The sequence below is a fragment of the Equus quagga genome, chromosome 2 (assembly GCF_021613505.1).
Source record: "Equus quagga isolate Etosha38 chromosome 2, UCLA_HA_Equagga_1.0, whole genome shotgun sequence".
In the NCBI taxonomy this organism is placed as follows: domain Eukaryota; kingdom Metazoa; phylum Chordata; class Mammalia; order Perissodactyla; family Equidae; genus Equus; species Equus quagga.
In genome coordinates, this window is record NC_060268.1 from 102,360,462 (window position 1) to 102,384,032 (window position 23,571).

At 39.9% G+C, this 23,571-nt stretch overlaps 1 protein-coding gene across 4 annotated transcripts in view; it reads left to right on the forward strand.

Moving 5' to 3' along the window:
- Positions 1-23,571, forward strand: part of SHLD2 (shieldin complex subunit 2) — a 91,614-nt gene that overhangs the window by 15,595 nt on the left and 52,448 nt on the right. The window contains exon 2 of one of the 4 annotated variants that reach the window (XM_046655299.1): positions 11,387-11,433. The exons of 2 other annotated variants lie outside the window; for them this stretch is intronic. The gene's annotated coding sequence lies outside the window, so the exon portion shown is untranslated. Of the gene's footprint in view, positions 1-4,434; positions 4,496-11,386; positions 11,434-23,571 lie in introns of those variants that run through there. One more of the 4 variants, XM_046655300.1, reaches the window with a different exon arrangement.

The following is a 23,571-nucleotide window of genomic DNA, read 5'->3' on the forward strand; positions in this document are numbered from 1 at the left end:
GGTGTCAGATGTGGGAGCTAGGTCAACTAATATAATGACAGAGCAGTAGGTAGCTCATCCATCGTCTTCCATAGAAGGTTTCATTGGGACCTCTGTGGTAGAGAGAAATGCCAGATGGCCGAGGACTGAAGAGTGAGTGACAGGGAGAGAGTGGAAACACTAAGTCAGGACATTCATTTCAAAAAGCTTAGTTATGAAAAAAATGCAGAAATGTGAGATAGGAGATAGAGGGCACGTTGTATCAAGATGAGAGAGACTTTGACATGTTTATATGCAAAACAGAAAAAGTCCGTAGAAAGGGAGAAGTTGAAGAAACAGAAAAAAGATGGCATGTGTGAGATTGATGGAACATTATCTTTAAGGTTAGAGGGAGTGGAGTGAAGATATTGGGTTTGAGTAGGAATAGGAATGTGGTTCCCGTTGCAGTAGGAATAAAGAAGGAAGGGATGGTGTCTATGGAGAAGAGGGTTTGGGCGGGTGAGGTGAGGAATTTGGGGCATCAACACACTTGATGAATCTTTTCAGGGAAGTGGAACATCATCAGCTGAGATTATAAGGGAAGGAGATGGCGATTGGAGGGGAGAGTTGGAGGGTAAAGGGAGAATTTTGAGAAGGCCATTGAGGGAAATGAGAGGGCTAACTGAATGGGATTCCTTACAAGAATTGTAATAACGCATTTTTCATGGCTCTGGTATATGTAGTTGTGTGAGTGATTTTTTTCTGTCTCTCTCAGAGCTCAGCAACCTGAGTGTCTGAGGAAACAAGTTGAACAACTGGATTGATCTTGATCTGGGTTTTTTGGGTCAGTGTGGCAGAAAGGGAGGCAAGAGATTTCAGTAGTGAGAGTGTTTGAAGTGATGGGCCCTTGAGTTGTGGCTGTGTAGGGAACAAATGAAAACCAAAAGTAGGGGCTGGCTGGTGGCATAGTGGTTGAGTTCACGCCTCCGCTTCGGCAGCCTGTGGTTCGCAGTTCAGATTGCGGTCGTGGAACTACACATCACTCATCAAACCATGCTGTGGCGGTGACCCAAATACAAAATAGATGAAGGTTGGCACAGATGTGAGCTCAGGGACAATCTTCCTCACACACACACACACACACACACACACAAAACCCTGAAAGTAGCTGCTGGGATATGAAGTGGTTGAGATTAGATATTGGAATTTAAGATTAAATTAAATTAAAGATGAAATAGGAAGAACGGTTGCTGGTTAAAACCGAATGCAAGATCTGGCTATGGAACAGGTGTCTGAAGTGGAGAGAAGGTGGAGGTTCTGGAGCGGAGGAGATAAGGGAACAGTGAAGCTAGAGTGTTACAGGGGTCAGCTACACAGGAAGTGGATTGCTCAGAATGGCGCCCAAACAAGGGGTGGAAAGATTCTGAACCCGGTTCCAAAGTCTGTAGTGAGTGTGGAAGAGTAACCAAGAGGTCGATAGGTGACAGAAACAAGGAGAGAGAGGTGGCAACAGATGACATACCCTCAAAAGAGGGCAGAGAGCTGTGCTGGTGATCAAAGCATGGCTTCCATGCTTTGCGTTTGCTGAGTGGGAGGAAGGGCAGCTTGCACTCAGATTTTGGTTTAGACAAGAAGACTGCTGGAACGTTACTCAAATTGGTTCAGGGTTTAGGGTGTTTCTCTACAATGGAACAGTGTGAAGGGTGAGCTGGAAGGATGGCTGTCGGAGGGTGTGTGATGGTCGGGGGCCGGGAGGGGAGCGTGCAGGGCAGAAATGGGGTGAGAATGCCACAGGAAAGGGGAATTAATTGGAGGGACTTCCATTTTGCATGACTGTGGTGATGATGAAGGACCTGGTGGTCTCAGCTGATGTCAACATTTTTGTTAATTCCGTGGGAAGATGTGTCGATGCTGACAGACTGAGCTCCTGGGTTCTGCAAACGCTGGATGACTTCATTGCTTTCAGGTCTGCTGAGCAGTGTTCCACAGCCTGTGGCCTTTGCTCAGCATGCCGTGGAGAAGCCTGGCAGGGAGCTGTTTTCCTCTTTGGCTAGCCTTAGCGCCGGAGGAGGAGAGAGGTGGAGATGGAAGTGACTGGTGCTCTCTTGATCTTTTGGCCTTGACTCATTGTCTCTCGGGGGTGGGTAGGCGGGTGGAGTGGGTCCACACTGGGGTGAGAAATCACTAAATCTTCAGGCCTTTGCAAAGCTTGATGCCAGGTTGAGGGGGAGTGGAGTCCCAAAAGGAGGGATTAACCATATAAATGATTCGTCATCCTTTCCAAGGCGTGTACATTTAATAATATTGGAGTGATATTTAAATCATCTTTAAGTTAGAATGTATAACCCGAAATATTACGTATTAAACATCTATTTTTGGAATTAGAAAATGTGTAAATTTATAAAGTTACAAAATAATACTCTGAAGATTTTACCTCTCCCCAAATGCTTTTCTTAGCACCAAAGCCTACATTACATTAATCTTTAGCATATTTAAAACATACTGTCCAACTTCCTAAAGTCATGGACTACTTAGAGTCATGATACATGGGGTTCACAGAACACTAAGAAATATTGTGTTTAATTTCTCTCTGTTAATTGACAACAATTTTGCCAGCAGAAAATATGACTTCATTATATATTTGACCATCTCTGCCTCTCACAAAATAATAGATAACCATTGAAAGAAATCCTATTTCATAATTTTCCCATCTCTTTAACCACCAGGCCCATTTGCCTCGCCTGGTTTCTTTTGTCTTCTACGAGAACTTCAGCTCAAAGGCAGGTGGTAGCAAGTAAGAGTTAAGGAAAATTTTGGGGATAAAATTTGACTTTTTTCTTTTGAATCTTTAAAAAACATTTTAACAGTAAGATATACTCAGTAAAGGAAACTTAGAAAATATGGAATAGTAGGAAGAAAGGTCACTTATGGCTCAAATCAACCACAGTTGACATTTTGGTGTATTTTACTCTAGATTTAGTTTTTATCTTAAATTTTGATTATTTGGTGTATTGGTTTGTTTGTTTTAGATAATTATGCTTATACTGTAAACATAAATTTGTAACCCACTTTTTCACATAGCGTTATTCATAACCTTTAAAACATCATTTAATGACTGCATAATACAACTAATGTACCACTCTTTACTTAATCCTTCCCCTGAAATTAGACTTTTTGAGTATTTCTAATTTTCCAGAATATTAAACAATATTGCAATATATATGTTTGTTTAAAAGTTTCATCTTGTATTCTTATTTATTTCTGTAGGATAGATTCTTGGAAATGGATTTTTTGATCAAAGGGTATAAGCGTGTCTGAAGATCCTGACGCTTATTGCTTAGAAAAAATTCTAAATGGAAGGGTAGCACAATTGGCATTTCCAGTAGTGATTGTAAATTTCACAAATGGTTACCATAAAGAACAAAGAGGAAAAACACCATCACTTGAATATTGACTTCGAGTCTATACAGTGGATATGAGACTTAGATGGATGGCCATATCTTTTTTTTTTTTTTTTTAGGTGAGGAAGATTGGCCCTGAGCTAACATCTGTGCCAGTCTTCCTCTACTTTGTATGTGGGTCACTGCCACAGCATGGCTGATGAGTGGTGTGTAGGGCTGCGCCTGGGATCCGAACCATGAACCCTGGGCCACCAAAGCAGTGCGTGCTAACTTAACCACTACACCAGCAGCCAGCCCCTAGACAGCGATATTTTGATAATAGAAAACATTCTTGTCCTTATCCAAATGGTTCCAGGCTAGATGGTGACTCAAAAGGTTCACATGGCGTCTTGGATAATTAAATGACTGCTGTGATGAGGCAGACGGTCCCCTGAAGCCACTGAGGACTGTGAGAATGGGAAAGGGAGTATGTCCCATCCCACTGTGTGTACAGATTCTAGGCACTGGATCCATGTGCTGGAATCCACAAGTAGATATTACCAGCTTATTCTTAGGATACAGTTTGGGGATACAGCTCAGCAATAGCCAGATAGAAGAGCTGCGTAGGGTGAGGTCTGGGGAAGGGGCAGGGCTCCCACACCCTCCGTGGACCTGTCACCCTCTCAGTACCTTGAGGTGTTCACCAGCCGGGAAGCTCTAACTTTGTTTTTGTTTTTAAACAGATCTTGTTTAACTGATGGAATTCTCTCTTATTTCTCAGAGTATGGTGTTTTTGTTTTTTGGGCTTTTTTTTAAGTCCTCAACCAGTTTTCTTGAGGGATGGTCTGTGAAAAAGGGGGTCCCATCATGTCACTTTGGGAGGCTGCACTCTGTATCCTTTCCCCCTGGCGAGTCCCAGTGAACGTCAGCTGTCATCAGCTTTAAATACAGGCTCGGAGAAATGATATCGCTCCTACTGATTTAACCCGTTTATTGAGCACTTAGTATTTTAAGGCTCTGTTCTAACAATCCCACATGGATTAATCTTTCTAACTTTACAACAACTCCATCTCCTATGGTTTCTCCTTTTTTACAGATGAGAAAACTGAGGTGCAGAGTGGCGAAGTAACATTGCTCAGGGTCACGTGGCGAGGCCGGTAGGTGGAAGAGCCGGGGCTCAAACCCAGAGGGCCTGGCTCCAGAGAGTTTCAATGCACTGCACTTACTATTTGTAACCAGTAAGCAAACTGGTTTGACTCTGGCAATGCATTGTCCACTATTTTTATAGGGATTAATCTTCCATAGACTTAATTCTGGGAGTGCTGCCTTGAACCAGCCTACACTGGGGATCTGCAGTTTTTTTAAACACCACTGTTTTAGAATAGAACTAGTTTTTTTTTTTTTAAACTTAGTTCTCTGATGATAATATTAAATTTTATATTCATTTGTTACTTTTTTCTACTTGAAATCCTATTATTTGACTTCCAAGCATTTTATATTCTCTTTTGCGATGAGCTTCCTAGCAATTTTTAAAAAGGCAACATCACCCTACAGTCTTTTTGAGGTACTAAAACAGTTTATAATCCAAACCACTATTTTACTCTGCTTTCTGTCCTCTAATATTATTATTTTATTTATTTTTTACAAAAGTTTCTTGACAAGTTAAGAAATGGACAGCATTCAGTGCCGTGGAATGTTGTGATAATTGACGTCTCAGTCTGAACCTTGGCCCTACTTCTTTACTAGCTATGTGACCTTAGAAAAGTTACTTCGTTTCTCAAAACTTGTTTTTTCCTCTAAAAGACAAGACTAATATCTTGCAGGGTGGCTATGAGCATTAAATGAGAAAATTCATGCAGTGTCTAGCACATAGAAGGCTCTCAGTAAATGTTCATTCTTCTTTCTTTTTCCTAAGGAGGTAGTCTCAATTCTATAGCATGGATGAATTATGAAAATAGTTAGAAAAGAAAGGTCAGTTTTAAATTTGAACTGTTTCAGAGTTATGCTGACATCAGCTGCGTTTCTGACAAAGTGATGCTCTCGTGGCACAGGTTGTAGGGGAGTTAAAACCAGTTGCCTTCCGGCTTTCCAACTGACATAATACGCAAAACCTGACCGGGCAAACACAGACCAATATATTAGATCACTTATTATTAATGTTAAACCAGCTTTGGTGCTGACTTCTCCTGTTCCTTTTGAAATTTCTCTGTTGACATTTAAAATCTGACAGCCCTTCAAACGCTTCATAGAACGCTTAATGGTTGCGATCATCCTCCAGAACACATGAAGTGTATTTTCTAAAGTGGTCTTCTCCATCTAGCAATATGTTCGAAGTTATGCATGTGGGACAGAACTGCTTATAGTTACACATTTACTACTGGAGGTTTGTTCAGTTTTCATGGCAGTGAACTTTTGGGGTTTATGAGCAGTATTTAACATATATAACCGAAGCATGAATAATCATTTAAAATAGAGCTAGCTATTAAAAAACGATCCATGGGGGTTTTTCAGAGTCACAATGAGTTACTCCCTAAGCAAAAAGAAAATGAGTTTGATTTGAGCTGTATGTGGGTGCTCTCTAATACTCTATTCTAAGTGCCCCCTACAGCCCTGATACGTAGTAAGCACTCAGTAAATATTTACTGGTGGACTGAATTTGGTTTCCAATCCCAAATTTGTGCCTTGCAACTTCTGTAACCTTGGCCCTTCTTGAACCTTCTAAGCTTCAGGTTCCTCTTGTGTAAAAAAGGAAGTACCAATATTTACCTTCCAGGATTGTTCTGACAATTAAGTATTTATGCCTTTAAAACAGCCAGCACAGCAAGTGGCACATAGTAGGCACACAATGCTTTGCATGTCTCCCCAGATATCTCATGTCATTCTTTAGTGAGGTTCTTTTCAAGCTCTTTTCTTCCTTCCCATTATCTAAACATTTAGAAACTGTATTCAAGACAGAATATGAATGTTTGCCAATTAAGCTGAAAGTAAGTCGCTTTGCAGCTCACACTTGGAATGTTTTGGCAAAAACATGATTGTATGTCTGGCAGATTAGTTTGAATCCTGGCTTTGCAACATGTTCTGACCTTAGGCAAGTTACTTAACCTGTCTGTGAAGTATCATAAGGCTGAAATGAGTAATAATATTTCTGCATAAAACATCTAGTTCCATTGCTTGGTTTGCATAGGCCCAAAATGGGTACTATTTTAAGTTAACACTGCTATTGAATTGGATAATTTACGTAATTAATTCATGTATATGGAGAGCCTAGTCTACTCAAATCCTGTTCAGAGCAGGCAGCAGGGTTGTGAATAAACATTGGGCATATTGTTGCGTAGGTGCCTGAATTTGGCCCTGCCTAGAATCAGGTTCAGCAGAAGTGGTATCTTCTATTGTATTTGAAGTTAAATAAATTAACAGGCTGTTACTGCATTTCACGTGGCTTCTTTTTTTTTTTGTGACGTTGCCTTTCTCTATTGAATATCAATTAAAAACATTTTTTTTTGTGAGGAAGGTTCACTCTGAGCTAACATCTGTTGCCAATCTTCCTCTATTTTGTATGTGGGTCACTGCACAGCATGGCTGATGAGTGGTGTATTTCCGCACCTGGGATCTGAACTTGCACACCCGGGCCACTGATCAGAGCACACCAGACTTAGCCACTACGCTGTGGGGCTGGCCCTGAATATCAAAATTTTAAAAAATGGATGTCAGAGATAGGTTTATGAGTGCTAAAGCAGACCAGGTGACTTTTGCTATCTAAAAAGTTTTGCATCTTTTTCCTGATCTTGTTCATTAGAAATAAATGTATTCCTCTCCCGTACTAAATTCAATGTGTGATATGGGTAAGCCAAATTTAATAAAATATTCTGCCCATTTAAAAATTCACTTGAATTGTTTAGACATTATATAAAATTGATTCCTGCCCTGGCAGACTAAGCATTACAAAGCTGGTTCTAAGAGTTTTATGAGAATTCCTAACAAAGAGAAAAGCTTGAGGATAGCATTGGGCATTATAGAAAAGGTTTAGCTTTGAAAATGTTTATAGTGACTTTCTCGAATTAAAAATAAGGTTTTTAAAGGGGAACCCAAATAATCAACATTTGTTTTGGAAGTTACCTTTCTCTGATAAAACATTAACATCAATTTTTGGTTATACAGGATTTCTTTTATTAATTGGGAATAATTTACATAACATAAAAGTTTCATCCGTGTTAAGGGTATTCACCATGTTGTGCAGTCATCCCCTTTATCTAGTTCCAGAACTTTTTCATCACCCCCAAAGGAAACCCCGTACCTGTTAAGCAGCCACTCTCCAGTTCACGCTTTCCCCAGCCCCTGGCAGCCACTAATCTGCTTATATCTCTGTGGATTTGCCTATTCTGGGTGTTTTGTATAAGTGGAACCATACAGTATATTGCCTTATGTGTCTGCCTTGTTTCACTTAGCAGGTTTTCAGGGTTTATCTATGTTGTGCCATGTGTCAGTACTTCATTCCTTTTTATGGCTGAATAATATTCCATTGTATGGACATACCACATTTTGTTTTTCCACTCATCAGCTGATGGACTTTTGGGTTGTTTCTACTTTTTGGCTATTGTGAATAATACTCCTGTGGACGTTGGTGAAAGTTTTTGTGTGGGTATGTGTCTTCAGCTCTCTCTGGTGTATACCTAGGATGGAATTACTGGGGCATATGGTAACTCTATGTGTAACTTTTTGAGGAACTGCCAAGCTGTTTTCAAAGCAGCTGCATGACGTTATGTAATTTTTAATGCTATCTCAGGTACTTGGAGGAAATGAAAGTTTATTAAAATGTTAACCTGAGAATATTAGTACTCATGCCAGCCCTTCAGGGAAGCCAGATGGAAACCTCAGTTTGCCTCATTTGCTTTTCAGAATGAAAACATGAAAATAGAAGCCTACACTCTATAAATAGTGTCAAATTTTTTATGCTCTCTTATTCCTCCGCCCACCTACTTCTCCTGAAAGTTTGGACTGTGCTTGGAATTGATGTTTACTGTCACATAGGACAGGTCTCTAAGAGTGACATATGCACGTTCCTGTGGTGCTTTTCCTTGTTGAGTTTCATATTTTCTTATGTAGTTTACTAAAGCGGAAAAACCGAGCATTGCTCTTTCTACAGAAAACATTCTTAAATCAAAATTCAAAATAGATTTAATTAATTATGATTTAATTTTCTTGGGTGTAAAAGTATTTTCAAAAACATCTCATAAAGCCCTCACTTAAAAATCTTTGTATAAGGGATACTGTGTTAGAGTTAAGCTCTTTTTTAAAAAAAATATTTTATTTTTCCTTTTTCTCCCCAAAGCCACCTGGTATATAGTTGTCTATTTTTAGTTGTGGGTCCTTCTAGTTGGGGGATGTGGGACGCCACCTCAATGTGGCCTGATGAGTGGTGCCATGTCTGCGCCCAGGATTCGAACTGGTGAAACCCTGGGCCACTGAAGCAGAGCGCGCGAACTTAACCACTGGGCCACGGGGCCGGCCCCAGGAATTCTGTGTTAATGTGGCAGGTGGTAGAAAGGTGCTTTTGTCTTCTCCTCTGACACCACCCATAGCTCTGCTGCTGGTGCTCAGTAGTCATTGTCCACTATTCAACCTCCTACATTCCTTCTAACAAGTAGTTATACAGTCTTCATAAACATACATAAAACAAAATCCTTATAAAGAAATAAAGTGAATCGATTTCAATGGGGGTATAGAATTTCAAAGAAGAAAGGGTATTCAAGGAAATAATATTTATGGAGTAATTTCTAAAGCTAGATTGGAGTTTACACGCTTTTCATGCCTTGTCTCACTTAAGGTGACAATCCATCTGAATTTTGTGTTTGGAAGAAGAAATGTGATTATCAATCATTCTGTGAAGCTCTCTAGCCACATTCATCTTTATTCCTTTAAGGATGTATTCTGGAAATTGAGTTGTTTTCTTAAGAGTAATGAAAAATTAAGGGAGTTCTTTTTTAGGTGAATTTCTCTCAGGTTTTAAAATTGAAAGTCAGTACCATTGTGGACATCGAATACGTTGTTTACTAAGTTCTGTAATTTTAACCTACAATTTTCAGTTATTTTTGCAATTATCCTGGTGCCTAAAATAATTTATGTTATTGTATAGATAACTTTATCTACTTCACTTCTGGAATGTCTAAGTATAGGGAGTTGCATTTCAGCTAGAGAAATATTGTGTTTTAATCAGGATTTTTGTCTGAATATTGACTCTTTTAATAAGGTTTTTTTTTTTTTTGCATTTTTTTGGGCCATACTATTAAGTTTGTAGTTGAAAACCTTCTGTACTAACTATTAGTACAGAAACTGCAAATAAAAAATCTACCTCAAAAAATTAAAAATAAAACTACCATATGACCCAGCGATTCTGCTTTTGGGTATATATCTGGGGGTAATGAAATTGCTATCTTGAAGAGAGACCTGCACCCCCACGTTCACTGCAGCGTTATTAACAATGACCAAGACATAGAAACAACCTAAGTGTCCATCGATGGACGAATGGATGAAGAAAATGTTGTGTATATATAATGGAATATTTTTCAGCCATAAAAAAAAGAAGGAAATCCTACCATTTACAACAACATGGATGGACCTTGAAGGTGCTATGCTAAGTTACATGTTCGACAGAGAAATACCGTCTGATCTCACTTATATGTGGAATCTAAAACAACTGAAGGCATAGAGATGGAGAACAGAATGGTGGTTGCCAGAGGCAGGCGTGTGGGATGGGGAAAAAGGGTGAAAGTAGTCAAAAGGTACAAGCTTCCAGTTTTAAGATAAATAAATTCTGGGTATGGAACGTACTATAGTTATTACATGGTTACTCTAATTAACAATACTGCATGTTTGAAAGTTGCTAAGAGAGTAGATCTTAAAAATTCTCATCACAAGAAAGAAAAAAAATTGTAACTATGTGAGGTGATGGATGTTAACCTAACTTACTGTGGTGATCGGTTTGCAATATTTACATATATCAAATCATGTTGTACTTTTTAAGTTAATAGAATGTTATGTGTCAAATCTCAATAAAACTGGAGAAAAATCTTTCAAAATAAACTGTTGATGGCTCTATTTTTATCCAAGGTATTGGTAAAGGGAAAGAAATCAGGGAAATTTTTGAGGTCAAGTTTTCTATTATGAAAACACAAGTTAGTGATTTATACATACTGAGACACAGTATGAGGGATCTGTGACCACAATGTCATTTCTAGGAGGAATGGTTGTTAGATAGATGGAATCTCTGCCCACACTTTATGGTTCTTGGTGTTCAAACTCTGTCTTGTTGCCAAGATAAAGGAAGATGTCCCTTCAGTTGGAAATTGTAATGCATTTCTCCACAGGGAGAGTATGGTTCAAATCGTGCTCTTAATTCTAGTTATTCATTTATTAAATAAATGTTCTAAACTCCTGATAGAGGGCAGATACTCTGTTGCATACTGTTTATGTTTATAAGGATGCAAAGATGAGTGAAACAAAGTGTGACACAATTCCTACCCTCAGTAAGAGCTATTGTTTGCTAGTTGTGGGAGCACAAAATGAGTGGCTGAAAGTCCCCTGACCTGGTTACATTTATCCCTGTCTTTTTCCATAGTTCTTGGGTACTTATGGATTAAATTGGCCTTTGCTTATTGCCCAGGATCTCAACTTCATTTCGCAATTTTGTTCCTTTGGAAAAATGTTTCTCAAGTTTTGTAACAAGGTGTAACTGAACTTGGAGAACACGATCTGTGCATAAATTGGAGGCTTTACCTATTTTGAAATGGAAAAATGCTTGGCTCAGCGTTCCTGAGTTAAGTGTCTAATTGGTACAAAGTTTTCCATTTTAATTGCTGACTTGCTTAGTGAGAGTGAATGGGTGGTCATTATCCACAGTGAAGTGTGAGACAAAGCATGGTGGCCTGAGGAGTTTTCCAGATTCAGTCAGTTCTGCAGTATGATACGCATCTTTATGAACAACTCTCATTAATTGTTGTTTCTGTTTCTCTTGGATAATGAGACCGTTTCTCTCCCTCCCTCTTTTTGAGGAGACGTAAGTGAAAGGGTCGGAGGCCTCGATGTTTGAGTAGACAAGGTAAGCATTCAAGTGAACTCTTCAGCATCATTGTGACAATTAAATGATTTGGTATCAAAAAGAATTTCAGTTATTTAAACAAAGAGTAAAGTATTAACCGTGTTAATAATATTTATATCCAACATTGCTGTAAGCATTTGGTGTTCATTGTCTCCTTTAAGCCTCACAAGGATCCTATAAGAGAGAGACTATTATACCCACTGTGCAGACTAGGGAACTGAAGCACAGAAACGTAAGGGTTTCTGCTCTTGATGTCATGCATTTGGCAAGAGTTATGGTAGCATGAAAGTAATGTTGCCTCTTTTTGCTCTTTTTCCCTCAATCTCATTCGTTTTTATTTTTTTACTTTTCAGGACAATTTTGTTAGACTTCTTTGTGTCCACAGGTCAGATTTAGTTGCTAAGGTGGGTTTTAGGTCCTTGAGAAGTCCTTAGGTACAGTAGTCCCCTCTTATCCACGGTTTTGTTGTCCGTGGTTTCTGTTTCCTTTGGTCAACAATGGTCTGAAAATATTAAATGGAAAGTTCCAGAAGTAAACAATTTCTAAGCTTTAAACTGTAGGCCGTTCTGAATAGCTTGATGAAATCTTGCGCTGTCCTGCTCCCTCCTGCCTGGGATGTGAATCATCCCTTTGTCCAGGGTATCCATGCCTTGTGCCACCCGCCCCTTGGGTGCTTAGTAGCTGTCATCAGATCACTTGTCTCTGAATTGCAGTGCTTGGGTTCAGGTCACCCTTATTGTACTTATTAATGGTTCCCAAGCACAAGAGAAGTGATGCTGGCAAGTCGGATTTGCCAAAGAGAAGATATTGTTGTTAAACTCTTGCTGTGCCTAATTTATTAATTAAATTCTATTATAGGTACGTATATATAGGAAAAAGCAGAGTATATATAGAGTTTGGTACTATCTGGGGTTTTAGGAATCTACTGGGGGCCTTGAAACGTATTTCCCCCTGGATAAGGGGGGGCTACTGTACCTGTTTCTCCATCTTCCACATTTTTTAAATACTTTTTTCCAAGTTGTAAGGTTTAAGGAGTTAAGTAGTTTGTCAGGGATTGTTCAAACAGTCATTCTCAGTCCGCACCTTCATTTCCCCGTCTCAGAGGGGACCACTTTCAACTCTTAGCTGTTTGGTATTTACCTGTGGGTTTTTCAAGTAACGTTTTTGAAGTGATGTTATTTGAGTTTTCAGTTTGGGGACATAACTTGTTTATATGGCTTTCTCTGTCCTTATCGTTAACTCAGCTCAAAATTTTCTACCAATTGCCCCAATTTCCTGTTTTCTTTCGCATCCTTTATTCAGTCAACGTTGTCATCTTGAAGAGGTCCCTCCCAGGGCAGTGCTCCCGTGTGGAGTAGTTTCTGTCTTCTCCTAGCGCCCAGCTATCCCTCTAGGAATTCTCTTTTCTTTTCTCCTGTGTTGGGTCTTCTGTTCTTCTCTCCCATGTCTTTCTCTTTCTTGGTTTGTTCCTACATTTTGCTGAAGAAAGGGTGAGCGGGAGGCAAATTATTTGATATTTTGCATTTCTGAAAATGCCTTTATTTTCCTCTCAACCTGGATGAATAGTTTGGCTGTGTATAATATTCAGATTGGGAATCTTCTTCCTTCAGAGTTTTGATGATTTTGTTCCGTTGTCTTCTCGCTCACACTGTGGCTGCTGGAAGTTCCAAAGCACTGATTCCTCATCTCTTGTAAGTTGCTTCTCCATCTATGGAAGCCTGGAGGATTTTTTCCTTTGTTTCCACTCTTTTGAAATTTCAAGAAGATGTGCTTATTATGAGTGTATTTTTTTAATCCAGTATGTGTGCGTTCTGTATTTTCAATTAGGAAACTCACATTGTTCATTCTGGCACATTTTCTTGAATTGTTTCATTGATTTTTGTTCTCTTTTCTCCTCTCGAGGCTCTACTGTACAGATGTTGAATTATCTTGACTGCACCTCCAATTTCCGTATTTTTTTCTTATCATCTACTTTATTCTTTATGCTTTCTGATAAATTTCCTTAAGTTTAATTTCCAAGGGCTGTTTTAAAAAGAATCTTGTTTTTTTTTCCTGTGAGGAAGATTGGCCCTGAGCTAACATCTGTTGCCAATCTTCCTCTTTTTTTTTTTTTCCTCCCCACAACCCCTCAGTGCATAGTTGTATATCCTACATATAGGTCATTCTAGTTCTTCTCTGTGGAATGCCTCAGCATGGCTTGATGAGCGGTGTGTAGGTAGTAGATCCGAAGCTGCGAACCCTGGGCTCCTGAAGCAGAGTGCGTGAACTTAACCACTGGGCCACAGGGCCTGCCCCTAAGAATCCTATTTTTATTTTTTGTAGATGGAATATCTACTCTTACCTCTCCAAGGATATTAATGATAGGGTTAGAATTTTTTTTCTTTAAAATTTTCTTCTCCCTACATTGTCTGTGTTTCCTTCAAGTTCTTTTTCTTTTCTTTCTCTATGTCTTTTGTTTTCTGGTTTTTGTGCCAGAGGCTTTCCTCAGATGAGTGGCAATCCTTAGCTGTCAGCAGGTGTGGCCCTAAGAGTTGGTTGGAAGCTCTGAGCACATCTCTGGTACTTGCTGACTGTGAGTGAGTTCACCGTGGGGTCACTTGGCTTTGCCATTTGTTTGGGAGCCCTCGATATCTGCTTCTGATTCCTTTCCGCTTTCCCCAAAGAAGAGCCTTTCACTCTCCTGCCTGGTGAGCGAAGGTCTGTGCGCCAGTTCTCTGGGCGTCAAGTGACAGGAGTGGCCTGAGGGTTCAGCGTTCGGTGTGTGTATGTGTTTACTTAACCCCCTTGCATTAAGTCCTTCTCCCCACAGTGTGCTTTGTGTCCCTGTGTTCAGAGATCCTCTTCAGAGAATAATCCCCTAGGATTCTGCCTTGGTGGAGGAGGCCTGGGAACCCTCCCACGTGGAATTTAGGATGGCATTAGGAGAGTAAGCCCTTTCTTACAGAGCTTTCAACCAAACCTTCTTATTCAGTGCTCCCTTCACCCCTATTTCTAGAGGTAGCACCTGTTACCAATTCCTGAGCCTTTTGAGAATTATGTGGACTAAGTCAGGCTGGTTTTCGGCTTTCCACATTCCCAATTTAGGATTCTTGGTTTTCTTGGATCTGCTGTTATTTACTGTTGGTCCATCTGCTTTCCAGCCTTTGAACTTTGGTTCATGCCTTAAAAATACCTTATTAGCACAAATTTGGGAAGGAATGAAATTAAATATATATGTTCAACCGTCCATCTTTGCCCAGAACCTATTTCTAGATATTTTTTTTGTTGTTGAAGCATTTATTTATCTATTCATTTTTTTTATTGTGGTAAAATACACATAACATTTATTAACCACTTTGAAGTGTACGATTCACTGGCATTAAGTCCATTCACAGTGTTGTGCAACCATCACCACTATCTAATTCCAGAACTTGTCTATCCTGCCTAAAAGAAACCCCATAACCATTAAGCAGTCATTCCCTGCTCCTCCTCTCCCCCAGCCCCTGGAAGCCAGGAATCTGCTTTCTGTCTCTCTGGATTTGCCAGATCTGGCAAGACTTTTTTTTTTTTTTGAGGAAGATTAGCCCTGAGCTAACTACTGTCAATCCTCCTCTTTTTGCTGAGGAAGACTGGCCCTGAGTTAACATCCATGTCCATCTTCCTCTGTTTTATATGTGGGACGCCTGCCACAGCATGGCTTGCCAAGTGGTGCCACGTCCATAGAATGGCCCAAGGAAGAGGCATCTGCCATCGATGGCGGGAAAGGAGAGACCAGCCAAATTGTCAACAGACTTGTAATGGCCACCTGTGGGCTGGTGTGATGGGCTGGAACCCTAAGGAGCCTCAGTTCTTCTTGCACCAAAGAGCAAGTCTGCACCCACCCTCCAGCTCTTAACCATAGGTCTTCACTGAGTGCTCAGGGGTAGGAAGCCCCAAGCCCAGGCCCGCAAAGTAGAGCTGACAGGGGTCCCTCCCAGGGCACACGGAACTTCCCGCACATGCACAGCAGCCACCCTCAGAAGGCAGGGCCTTGAGGGCGGGAGAAGGAGTGGAGCAAGAGAGCTGAGAGCAACCCAACGGAGGGGCTCTGGGTCTCCCATGATGGAAGGTTGAAGGCAGGGAGAGAGCTGGAGACGTCCTCTACCCCACCCCACGCTCTGGCACTCTGTGCGTTCCATCCCTGGGGACTGAGACAGGCCGGGAGAGGTAAGAGTAAGCCCCCTAACCCATTTTAGGTCTTCACACCCTGTCGAGAAGCTGCCCTCCAAAAGGAAGGCTGGGGCGAGGGACCAGGGCTGAAAGAGATCACCTGAGCTGCAGAAAGCAAGCTCTGGGATGGGAAAGCAGAGGGAATTCTCTAGCAAAGGAAAAACCTGGCAGTCACGCTTAAAGCAGAGAGAGACCTCCCAGTTTTGTTTTTTAAATATACTTTATTTTTTGGAACAGTTTTAGATTTATAGAAAAATCTCCAAGATAGTTTGGAGAGTTCCCATGTACCCCACACCCAGTTTCCCCTATTATCCACACCTACAGTAGTATGGTATATTTGTTATAAGTAATGAGCCAATATTGATACGTTCTTTTTAACTGACGTCCATACTTTATTGACATGTCCTTTGTTTTTACCTAATGTCCTTTTTCTGTTCCCAGATCCCTTCCGGAGTCCCACATTACATTTGGTTGTTGTATCTTTTTAGGCTCCTTTTGGCTGCGGCCGGGCCTCAGACTTCCCTTGTTTTTGATGATTTTGACAGTTTTGAGGAGTATTGTTCAGGTATTTTATAGAATGTCCCTCTGTTGGTATTTGTCTCATGTTTCTCTCATGATTAGACTGGGGTTTTGGGTGTTTGGGAGGAAAACCACAGAGTTTAAGTGCCATTTTCATTACATCATACTGTCAACACGACCTATCGATGTTGATGTTGACCTTGATCACCTGGTCATCAAGGTCATGTTTGTCAAGTTTCTCCACTGTAAAGTTACTATTTTTTTTCTCTTTCCATACCATACTCCTTGCAGGGAAGTCACTTCTGCACAGCCCACACTTAAGAAGTGGCTAGTTATTTTCCCCTCCTCAAGGGTGGAGGATCTGCATAAATTATTTGGAATTGTCCTGTGCAAGAGATTTGTCTCTTCTCTCTCCTTTACTTATTTATTCAGTCATTTTTTATCTCAGTATGGACTCATGGATATTTACTTTATACTTGAGATTATAATCCAATTACTACTTTATTTGTTTTGTTGGTGAAATTGTTCCAGCTTTGGCCATTGGGAGCTCTTTCAGTTGCTCCTATGTCTCTTTGACATACCCCCACAGTGTGTGTGTGTGTCTGTGTGTGTGTGTGTGTGTTTGTGAGCACTTCCTTTCTTTTTGGCACTACGTGATGCTCCAGGTTCATCTTGTAGATTTTTTGCTGCAGTCCTAGAATCAGCCATTTCCCAAAGGAGCCTTGGTTCATTGTATTGGAGAATGGAGAAACCAAGATCTAGATGCTAGATGTGCTGGTTGCTACTGGGGTGTTGTTGCTTGTAGACTCTTTCGGCTGACAGAGGCCAGGAAATATACGTGCAGATACCAGTCTGTGTATACTCACATATCTATAAATGTATCTATATGCACCCGTCTATATCTGTATTAAACTAAATGTGAGTTCATACTGATGTATCCAGCTTGAATTCATTACCATGTAGATGGTTCTGACCTCCTCCCCTTGTTCATCTGTAAACTCTTACTTCAATAGTGAGAAAGCTGGCTGACATCATTGACTGTCTGTCTACTTAATTGTTCAGTTCCAGGATACGTGTAAAGTACTCCCATGGTTTTGAAAGCTGGGGCTTAGCTGTGAAGCACAGGCAGACCTCTGGAATCTTACCTGGGCTCAGATCCCAGACCCTGCTCAAGTGAAAATTCTGATCCCCTCCCTCTGAATATTTGAAGCCAGTGATGAACTGAATCAAACTAAAGCTGCCTCAAAGCCCAGACCCGGCTGAATTACAGGTGAGACTGACTCAGACCCCTTCCAGTGGCCTGACAGAAGGGTCATGTCTCTTTGCAAAATTACTTCAATCACTAATGTGTTTTGATGCAAAATGTCTGGCTTATAATAAAAAATTACAAGAAAATGTGACCAAACGTTAAGAAAGGAAACAGTCAGTAGAGAGAGACCCAGAAATAATCCAGATGGTGAAATTATCAGACATGGTTTTAAAGGTAACTATGAAAAAAAAATGCTACAGGATCTAGTGCAGGAAAAGATGGGGATTTTCAGCAGAGTGATGGAAACTATACCAGGGAACCAAATCAAAATTCTAGAAATGAAAAATACAATATTAGAAATGAAGAATGCATTACATGGGCGTAAGAGCTTCTCAACATATAAGAAGAAAGGATCTGTGAATGTGAAGACCTGTTGACAGAACATTTCCAGGCTGGTAAACAAGGAGGACCAGGAGTAGACGAGGGGTGGAGAAGAGCTCACAGATCTGGGAGATAATATCAGATAGTCTAACACATGTGTAATTGGAGTTTCAGAAAGAGAGAAGAGAATGTGGAAGAAGACATGTTTGAAGAGACAATGGTCAAGAATGTCTAAAGTTGGTGAAAGACATCAGCTCACAAATTCAAGAAGTTCAACGAGTAGATTAAATACAAAAAAACCCAAACAGGAACCAACCAATAAAAAAAAAATCCCAGACCAGAGCACATCATAATCAAACTGCTGAAAACTAAACAGCAGATCTTACAACCAACAGAAGAATAAAAGACACCTTAAATACATGAGAATAATAATAATATGAATTATGGCTAAATACTCCCCAGAAAAAATGGAGGCTTGAAGATGATGGAATGACATCCATAAAAGTGCTGAAAGAAAAAGAAACCTTTCAACCTAGAATTCTATATCCAGTGGAAGCAGCCCACAAAAATAAAGGAAAAACAAAGATATTTTCAGACAGATTAAAAAGTGAAACAATATTTTTTTAGCCAATTTGCACTGCCAAGAAATACTGAAAAATGTTTCACAAGCTAAAGACAAAACAGACCAGATGGAACCTTGGGTCTGCAGAAAAGAGTGAAGAACACCAGGAATGATAAATATCTGCATAAATATAGAGAAAACTTTTTGTGTACCTTCACCTAAAATATACACACACAGACTGTTGACTGTTTAAAGCAAAAATGTTAATATATATGGGGTTTACACCATATATAGAAGTAGAGTATAAAACCATGAGAATTCGAAAGGAGGGAAATGGAATTATCCTGTCATAAGGTCCATACACTCTGAATTAGTATACTCTTATTTGAAGATAGATTGTAATAACTTCAGGTGCACATTTTAATCTCTAGAGCAACCACTAAAAAATAACACAAAGAGAGATGCTATAAAAACAGCACATCTGCCAATGCAGAATTAACCGCTATGAAAATTGTCCTCCTCCTGTAAACAACTAGAAAACAAGATAAAAGTATATGAAACAACTGTTTTCAGACATTGGCCGGATTGCAGTACAGAGTAGGGAAACCCGAGTAGAGCCTGGGAGAATCTGTAGAAGCTCAGGCAACTAGAACTTGTGGGCTAGAAACTGGAGCAGAGGGCACTGCAGTGAAATTTATAGAACTGAGAGATTGCTGGAGAGCTATAGGAGGGTCTTCTCGAATCCTTTGTTGAATATTCATCCACACATGCAAAGTATGCAACTCCACAGTGCTGGGGAAAGTCACGCTGGAAATCAGTAAGTTGAACAATTCCAGGGGCTCACACAGTGCTGGGAGTGGACTGTGTGTCTACTAGGTATAGTGGAGAGACTGTTTCTTACATGGGGCATTGGCTAGAGACCTTAGAGAGGGATTCAATTAGCCATAGACTAAAGGCCTCTCTAAACCCACCCTAACAACGCATAAAAGCAAGTTTTGAAAGTATCAAATTGATTGCAAGTAACTCAGCTGTGTGCCAAAACTAAGTCCAATACTCTTTAAAGGAATACAGTAAAAACCAGTACCCAGCAATTAAAATGTCCAGTATCAAATAAAAGATTACTAGGCATACAGATAAAACAGGAAAATGACCCATAACCAGGAGAAAAATCAATCTATTGAAAGAGACCTAAATCAGAAAAATTCCTGATGATAGAATTATCAGACAAGGATGTTAAAACAACTATTATAAATGTGCTCCATATATTCAAGGAGGTACAAGAAAACACGAGCGTGATAAGGATAGAAATAAGTGGTAGAAAAAAAGACTCAAATGGAACATCTAGAGATGAAAAATACAATATACAAAATAAAAAAAAACACAACATTGGATGGGATTAACAGCAGATTAGAAACTGCAGAAGAAAACATGATTGGACTTTTAGAAACAGCAATAGGAGCTATCCAAAGGGAAGTGCAAAGAGAAAAAAAGACTGAAACAAAATTAATAGAACATCAGTAACCTGTGGGACAATATCAAGTTGTCTAATAAATGTATAATTGGAGTCCCGGAAAAGAAGGAGCGGGTGAGCAGAAAAATTATTTGAAGAAATCGTGAATAAAAAATTTCCAAATCTGAAGAAAACCACAAACCGTCAGATCCAAGGATCTCAGTGAGCCCTAAGCAGAATAAACATAAATAAAATCATACCTGGGTCCATTGTAATCAGATTGCTGAAACTCAGTGATAAAGAAATTCTTAAAAGTAGTCGGAGGGAAGAAAGATGCATTACTTAAAGAGGAACAAAAGCAAGATTTAAAATTATACAAGCCAGAAGACAACGGAGCAAACTCTTCAAAGTCCTGGAAGAAAAACAAGAGCTGTCACCTTAGAGTTCTATTCTTAGTAAAAATATCTTTAAGGAATAAAGACTTCTTTCAGACTAATGAAGATGAGGGAATTTATTACCAGCAGATCTGCACTGCATAAAATGGTAAAGGAAGTTCTTCAGTCAGAAGGAAAATGGTACCAGAAGGAAACTTGAATGTGTACATAGAGTTCCAGAAGTAGCAACTATATGGGTATATATTAAAGAGATTTTCATTATTTTTAAGCTCTTTAAAGGATAATTAATTGTATAAATTAAAAATAGTCACAGCATACTTTGCGGTTTATAACGTATAAATAAAATGTATGACAAAAATAGCACAGAGATTAGGAGGAGGGAAATGGAAGAATGCTGTTGTAAGGTTCTTAGACTAGGTTAAGTGGTATATTATTTGAAGATTGTGTTAAGTTAAAGATGTACATTGAAAATCCTATAGCAGTGGCTAAAAAATAATACAAAGAAGAAATGATACGAATAATAATGCAGTTAAAATAGTATTTGGAGGGAAACTTATTGCATTGAATGCTTATATTAGAAAAGAAGAAAGGTCTCTGGTCTAGACCAGAGATCAGCAAGCTTCTTTTGCGGGTCACGTCCAGCCCATCACCTGTTCTTGTGTGGCCTGTGACCTGGGGATGGTTTTTACATATTAAAATCGCTGAAGAGGAATCAAAAGGAGACTCATCTTTTATGATATGTGAAAGTAATAGGAAATTCAAATTTCAGTGATCATGGAGTTTTATTGGAACATAGCCATGCTCATTTGTATATGTTATCTGTGACTGCTTTCCTGCTACATCCACAGTGTAGACTACTTGTGACAGACTGCATGGCCTGCAAAGCCTAAAATATTTGCTTTCTGACCTGTTATAGAAAACATTTGCCAACCTCCCCTATGGGTCCTACAGAGTTTAAAGCAATAATATAGGTATATATTTCTCTTTCACCGCTTCCATTCAGCATTGAACTAGTGGTCCTAGAAAGTATAATAAGCCAAGAAAAAGAAAATAGTTAAGCATAAAAATTAGAAGAGAAGCAAACCTTTTATTTACGTGTGATGTGATTGTACACATAGGAAACCCTATGGAATCTACAAAAACAATTTTAATAAGTGAATTTAGCAAAATCAGTATGCAAATATCATTTGTAGTTCTGTATACCAGCAATGAACAATTTGAAAATGGAAATAAAATCTATCATTTCCAATAGCATGAAAAAAATACCAACTGCTTATGAATAAATCTAACTAAGGATATGCTCTTAACACAGAATGGTAGAAAACGTTGTTCATGTAAGTTAAAAAAAAAAGACCTAAGTAAATGGTGATATTCCGTATTCGTGGATTGGAAGACTCAGCATTGTTAAGGTGGAATTCTGGATTCAATGCAATCTTCATTTACATCCTAGTAGGCTTTGTTTGAAGGAATAGGATAAGCTGATTCTATAAATTTATCGAAATGCAAAAGACTAAGAATAGCCAAAAGAATTTTGAAAAAGACAGAGTTGGAGGCCTTTTGGTTGCTGATGTCAGGATTTTCCTTAAAGCTACAGTAATCAAGACAGTGGTGTTGGTGTCAGGATAGACACGTAGATCAATGATACGTAACAGAGATCTGGGAAATAGACTCTTACCTTTTCCCACCAAAGTGCCATGTCAATCCAATGGGAGAAGGACAGACAAATAATGCTTTAACTTGATATCTGTGTGGAAAACAATGAGCCACCACCTCAATTCACTCCAAAACCAGAAACTAACTTGCAATGAATCTTATATCTAAAACGTAAAAGCAAAACCTATACAACTTATGTATCATCTCCAGCTTCATAACAAATTTCCTAATACCAAGTGGCTTGAAGCAAGAACTATCTGTTACATTACAGTGACTCAGTGTCAGGAACTCAGGAGGATCTCAGCTGGGTAATTCTGGCACAGTCTCTCGTGAGGTTGTCGTCAAGATGTTAAACATGAGTGCAGTCACCTGAGGCCTTGACTGGGCTGGAGAATCCTCTTCTGAGAGAACTCGTTTCCCATGGCTGTTGGCCAGAGGTCTCAGTGCTTCACCAGCCGTTGGCAGGAGACTAAATTCTTCACCACCTGAGCGTGTCCGTGGGGCTGCTTGAGTGGCCTCATAACAAGGCAGCTGGCATCCCTCAGAGCAAGTGATCCAAGAGTGAGCACAAAGAGGAAGTGGCATTGCCTTTTGTGACAAAGTCTTGGGAGTCACGTGCCACCACTGCCACCATATTCTGTTCATCACTCCAGCCCAGCTGGAGCTCATTCGTTGCTGGTGGGTGTGGAAAATGGTACAGCTACTTTGGACAACTCTTTGGCAGTTTCTTTTGAAGTTAAACATATATCTATCCTATTGTCGACGAAAATAGTCCATAACCAATCTGTAAATGAAAATTTGGGTGAGTTTATTCTGAGCTGAAATCTGAGGATTATAACCCGGGAGAGTCTTTCCACAAAGGAACAGAGCACTCCAAAGAAGTAGGGGTACGTAGGGCGGTTATATACCCTCAAAGAGGGTGTTTCACATATGATTGAAATGTCCCTCCCACAATAGTCACAAGATTGCCCTGTCTGCACAGCGCTTGATGGACACAGCAGGTAGTGGGTCTGCTATCTTGGTGGGTGTAGCAGGAGGCAAGTCTGTTGTCTCGAGCTGGGAGGTCACAGGTGAGCGCAGCAATCAGTTTCTAGCCTAAGGAAAGATGCTTAATCCTTAAGGAGACGCCAATGTTGGGAGGGGGAGGGAAGTTGCACCTTTATCTCAAGGGCCTTTTGCTCTTGCCATAGGGAATCTCTAAAGCAGATATACAATGCATGCTCAACGGCCTCGGTCAGGCCCTTTTGGAAAGACAAGGTCAGGCGGAATTAGGTTTACACCAAATGGCTTCCTCATATGTTCCAATATATCCTATTGCTTGCCATTTTTATTTGACACTATGATTTGGCAGTTCCACTGCTAGATATCTGATGAAGGGAAATGAAAACGTATGTTCAGAAAATTGTCAATTCAAGAATGTCCGTAGCAGTCTTACTCATAATAGCCCCAGACTGGAAACAGCTGAAATGTCCATCTGCAGGAAAATGGATAAACAAACTGTGGTGTATTCACAGTACCCAACAACTGACACATCCAGCAACACAGATGAATCTCAAAACATTGTGGTAAGTGATGTGAGCTCGCGAGCTTGGCAAGCCGAGGAGTCGAAAGAAACATTTCTTGGACTCTCAAGGTCTAGTAGTAGTGCTCCTTTATTCAGAGAATAGCATGGAGTAGCACAGGGACAGGACCCCTGGGCAGTGAAGGGCTGCAGGCGTGGGGACGGGACCCATGGGCAGTG